Below are 5725 nucleotides of genomic sequence, written 5' to 3' on the forward strand. Positions count from 1 at the left end.
TAAAAAACTGAAAACTTGAGCGTACATAACTATTCACCCCCCAAAGTCAATCCTTTGTAGAGCCACCTTTTGCAGCAATTACAGCTGCAAGTTTCTTGGGGTATGAAAAATGTATGCACTCACTAACTGTAAGTCGCTCTGGATAAGAGCGTCTGCTAAATTACTAAAATGTAAATGTAAATGTATGTCTCTATAAGCTTGGCACATCTAGCCACTGGGATTTTTGCCCATTCTTCAAGGTAAAACTGTTCCAGCTCCTTCAAGTTGGATGGGTTCCACTCGTGTACAGCAATCTTTAAGTCATACCACAGATTCTCAATTGGATTGAGGTCTGGGCTTTGACTAGGCCATTCCAAGACATTTAAATGTTTCCCCTTAAACAACTCGAGTGTTGCTTTAGCAGTATGCTTAGGGTCATTGTCCAGCTGGAAGGTGAACCTCCGTCCCAGTCTCAAATCTCTGAAAGAATTAAACAGGTTTCCCTCAAGAATTTCCCTGTATTTAGCGCCATCCATCATTCCTTCAATTCTGACCAGTTTCCCAGTCCCTGCTGGTGAAAAACATCCCCACAGCATAATGCTGCCACCACCATGCTTCACTGTGGGGATGGTGTTCTCAGGGTGATGAGAGGTGTTGGGTTTGCGCCAGACATAGCGTTTTCCTTGATGGCCAAAAAGCTCAATTTTAGTCTAATCTGACCAGAGTACCTTCTTCCATATGTTTGGGGAGTCTCCCACATGCCTTTTGGCGAACACCAAACGTGTTTGCTTATTGTTTTCTTTAAGCAATGGCTTACTCTGTCCACTCTTCTGTAAAGCCCAGCTATGTGGAGTGTACGGCTTAAAGTGGTCTATGGACAGATACTCCAATCTCCGCTGTGGAGCTTTGCAGCTCCTTCAGGGTTATCTTTGGTCTCTTTGTTGCCTCTCTGATTAATGCCCTCCTTGCATGGTCCGTTAGTTTTGGTGGGCGGCCCTCTCTTGGCAGGTTTGTTGTGTTGCCATATTCTTTCCGACCAAACGCCATCTCTGCAGGGGTGCGGATCTCTCTCCCCAGCATGAGGAGGCCAGGCGTGCAGGAGTTGGAGTCTTTGACAGCGGAGTGGCATGCCATGAGGATCATGGGCATGTTCTTGTCCCAGTCACGCTGGTGTTTGGCAGAGACGATGGCCAGCTGCTGTCCAAGCGTTTTGTTGAAGCGCTTCAAAAGGCCATCACTTTGAAGATGGAGAGGAGTAGTGCAGGACTTGTGCATACCCAGCCTCTCACACATGGTGGCGAACACACGGGACTCAGAGTTTCTGCCTTGGTCACTGTGGATGGACTCCGCAGCTCCAAACCTGCTGAATATCCCCGCTGTCAGGGCGTCGACGATGGTCTCTGCCTCCTGGTCAGGAAGAGCATAGGCCTCGGGCTATTTTGTGAAATAGTCCATGGCCGTGAGCACCCAGCGGTTTCCACTGTCTGTGGTGGGGAACGGCCCAACTACATCCACTCCCACCCTCTCCATGGGAGCCCCAACTGGGAACTGTTGGAGCTGAGCATGAGAACTGCCTGGAGGGCCCTTTCTCGCTGTGCAGTTGTCACAGCGGCGGCAAAAATCCTCCACATCCCTCTTGTGCTGCCCCCAGTAAAAGCACTGACGAAGGGCCAGCACCCCACCCATGCCCACATTGCTTGCGTCTGTGTCCAGCATAAAGGGCAAGGTGAGGTCGGGGGGGGGGAGCACGGGGGCCTCGATCAGTGCACGTTTGAGGGTGTTGAAGGCCTCCTCGCACTCCACTGTCCAAGTGAAGGCCTTGTCCTTCGACAGCAGGCGGTTCAGGGGAGCAGCGATGCTTGAGAAGCCCCGTACAAACCTCCTGCAGTACGAGGCCAGGCCCAGGAAGCTTTTCAGCTGATGCTGGTCGGTGGGGGTGGGCCAGTCTCGGACAGCCCCCACTTTGTCCTCCATGGTGCTGATACCCTCCTTCCCCACTTGGTGGCCCAAGAAGGACACCTCTCTTCTCATGAAGTGGCACCTCTCAGGGTGGAGCTTCAGGCCTGCGGCAGCCACCCTCTACAGCACATGCCGTAGCGCCCCCAGGACTGACTGGAAGGAGCTGCCATGGGCCAGGATGTCATCGAAGTACACCAGACACTCCTGTCGGGGAATTCCATCCAGCCCCTTGTCCATCAAATGCTCAAAAGTAGCTGGAGCATCGCACAGGCCGAAACACAGGACCTTGAACTGCCAGTGTCCTCTGTTAGTGGAGGACGCAGTTTTGGCTCTGGCCTCTGGGGAGAGGGGCACCTGCCAGTAGCCACTACGGAGGTCTAGTGAGGAGAACCAGGAGGACCCCCTAACCAGGTCCAGCGACTCATCGATGCGTGGTATGGGGTATGAGTCCTTCTGGGTTACCTTATTCAGTCGCCTGTAGTCCGCACAGAACCTCAGCTTGCCCCTCTTCTTAGGAACCATGACAACTGGTGCCGCCCAGGGGCTGTCTGAGGGCTCGATGAAGTCTGCCCGCTGCCTTGTCTGCCGCCTCCTGGCGTGCCAGCGGGATACGGTGGGGATGCATCTTGATGGGCCGAGCATCACCTGTGTCGATCTCATGCTGCACCAGATGAGTCTGACCCACCTCTTCCTCACTCAGCGCAAAGCTGTCTCTGAATTCAAACAGCAACTGCCACAACCGTTCCTGCTGCTCTGGGTCAAGACCAACACAGTTCCTCTCCTATATCTCCCTCACTGCAGACAGCGTCCTCTCCTCTCCCATCTGGGGTAGCTGGGCTGGGGAGGGGGGGGCGTGGCCCGGGCTCACGGAGTGATGTGTTATAGAGGTAGCTGGGGGAATGTAACACACAGCCGTAGGTGACAGAGGGGCTGGGGAAAAGTCACACACAGATGTGGGGGAGGGGGGACGGCCATGAGTCTCTGCTGCTTTAATTGTTGGAGTAAGGGGGTTGTTGAATGAGACATTAGGGGGGGGGCATAGTGACTGCTGGCCCTCCCTGGAAGCTGAAGTGGGCCCCCATTTAGGTCTAACTGGCAGCCTGTGCTCCTAAGAAAGTCTAACCCCAGGATACAAGGGTCCTGCACAGCCGCCACCCACACAGGATGACGCACAGTCCTGCCCCCTACTGTCAGAGTCATTATTCCCTTCCCTTTCAAGGGTGCCAGCTCACCTGTGACTGTGCGGAGCTGCACAGTTGTGGGCTCAAACTGAGTCCAAACTGGCACAATATCCAGCCTCACTAGGGTTACTGTGGACCCAGTGTCCACCAGGGCAGAGCAGGGCACCCCCTCCACAGTGACACGGACATGACAAAGGGTCCCCAACACAGGTCTGACCCACCACAACAACAACAGACTCCACCTGCTTGCACTCGTCTGCTTCTGGGGGGCATGGAGCCTTGCTCCCCCATCCGTGCTGGTGGGCTCCTCCTGGCGATGGTGGTGGTTGGGAAAGAGAGCCAGGGGTCCGCACTGCCCCATCTATGCGGACCCCAAGCCGTTTCCCTGAGCTCTGAGGGACATGGGGCAATCCCGGCGCAGATGGCCTGGCTGGCCATACCCCCAGCAGACCATGGGACCAGGGTGTGTGTTGCGTGCCACCTGTAGCGACACAGCACGAATGAGTTCAGTAATTTCAGCCACCCATGCAGGCTTTTCCGGCTCTGGGATGGTCTGCCCCACAGCCTGCACAGTGGGTGTGTCTCCCTGCACCCCCACCGAAGCCCCAGCTGAAGCCCCAGCCCACACGAGCTCCCTCTCCAAAGCCATCTCCAAGGCTATCTGCAATGACTCAGGATGAGCCAGCTGGGTCTGTATGCGCAGCTCCTTAGGAGAGAGCGCCTGTATGAACTGATCCCATGCTAGCTCGCTCTGCACGGAGGGGGGCATGTGAGCATATGCCCGCCGAGAGAGGCTCTCAATGTCATTAGCTAGCACCCGTAGTGGCTCTCCAGGCTGCCTGCGTCTATTACTCAGTTCGGAGCGCAGCAGCCCGGGCTGTACATACTGTCCAAAGTGCCTCCTCAGTGCTCCAACTAAAGCCCCATAATCACGTCTGTCCTCTGGGCTAATCAATATCAAACAGGACAGAGCATCATCCGTGAGGCACAAAACCAACTGCAGTGCCCTATCTTCATTCGACCACCCCCCAAAATGAGCTAACAGTTCAAACTGAGCATGAAAAGCTTCCCAATCCGCCTTACCGGAGTACTTCGGGATCTTAACAGATGCGGACGCAATCGGGGACTGGGCAACGCCATGTTTGTTTACATCCTGAGCCCCAGCCTCCTCGTCACGCAGCGTCGACGTGTCCCCTTCAGGTCCGCCCCCAGAATCCGTGCGAAGCACAGACAATGAACAACTCATGCCCGCTTCAGCCGCCATCATTCTAGCGGTCTCCCTCAAGCGGCCTCCGTGCTCCGATGCCTTGGCGATCTCCTCGGCCAGATCCGCTGACGTCCATGCAGACGCACCTCCTTGGCCATAATCGTCCGCTACCTCCACCTTTACTTTCGGATTCCCTCAAAGCATTTTCAACCCCCGTTCTTCTCCACGTACACGTTAGCTAGCCAAGGTAGTCAGCTAGCTAGCTGGCTAACTTTTATCCACGTTTTTACTTCTGACACCAATGTAATGACCTGGCTAGATCATAAATTAGCAATTGTCCAGACCAAGGTTTGAGTTTACGAATTCCCGGTTTATTAACCAAACTCAACACATGCTACTGTTAGGCCGTAGCCCACGCCAAATAAATCAAGGATACCCGTATAAAACAACCGTGACCACCTCTTGTTAAGACCAGATGAAAGAGAGAGAACAATGGCTAAGCATGGTCTTAAACTTGCGATGCTCCACCCCACTGCCATCCAGGATGCCCGGCACCAGAACATTCCATGCATTCCTGTGGTTGGCAGATAGCAGGTTGACTAGCATGTCAGACCCCGCCAACACTGGGTACTGGTAAGTACAACACAACCAACGAACAGCATAACACATAGCTGTCTGTGCGGGTCGCTACAATATATACAAATATTATATTAACTTCATTCTATGCTTCAGAAAATGTGAATTGTTATGTACAATGTGATTATGTAGTCGGTCATTTTTTTAATGTGTGGACATTTTTGTTTTGACATTCTACAAGAGAAACTATCTAAATACTGTTTTAAAATGTAGTCTGCAGGCATTTGTGAATGACAAACATCCCTAAATCCCATAATTCCTTGTATAGTTCCAGAGCTCGAGCTTTGACAAAGATTATGGATATACTGACAAGATACATGTCTCTCCGCCCTAACAATGGGAGTCGTTGTCCACAAAGCAGCATGGCGGGCTGTCTATCTCCCAATATGTTTTGAATATTCGATGAGGGTTGTTGACTTCAGCCGCCTGTATTCAATGGAGAGATGCTATGCTACTAGCCTCATCCATGAGACAACTCCGATATAAAGTGTTTTTTCTCAAAGTTGCCGTGATGTCACGTGCCCTACTTATATCACAGCACGTGTAACAACTTAAGCATTACAAAACTTATATTCAATCAAATAAACCTCACGTAGCAAATAAGCCATAATTTTTTTGTTGACCAAATTCAACACTCTCATTGACCTCCATACTCCTTGCTTGGTGGGCAGAACAACGAAAAAACGCCACCTGCTGGAGGGAGACAGAATTTCTGCCGAGTTGGGCCTCTCTTCCTCTGGCTTTGATCAGCAGCTTTGATTGG

This window comes from Coregonus clupeaformis, chromosome 14 (genome assembly GCF_020615455.1).
Source record: "Coregonus clupeaformis isolate EN_2021a chromosome 14, ASM2061545v1, whole genome shotgun sequence".
Taxonomy (NCBI): domain Eukaryota; kingdom Metazoa; phylum Chordata; class Actinopteri; order Salmoniformes; family Salmonidae; genus Coregonus; species Coregonus clupeaformis.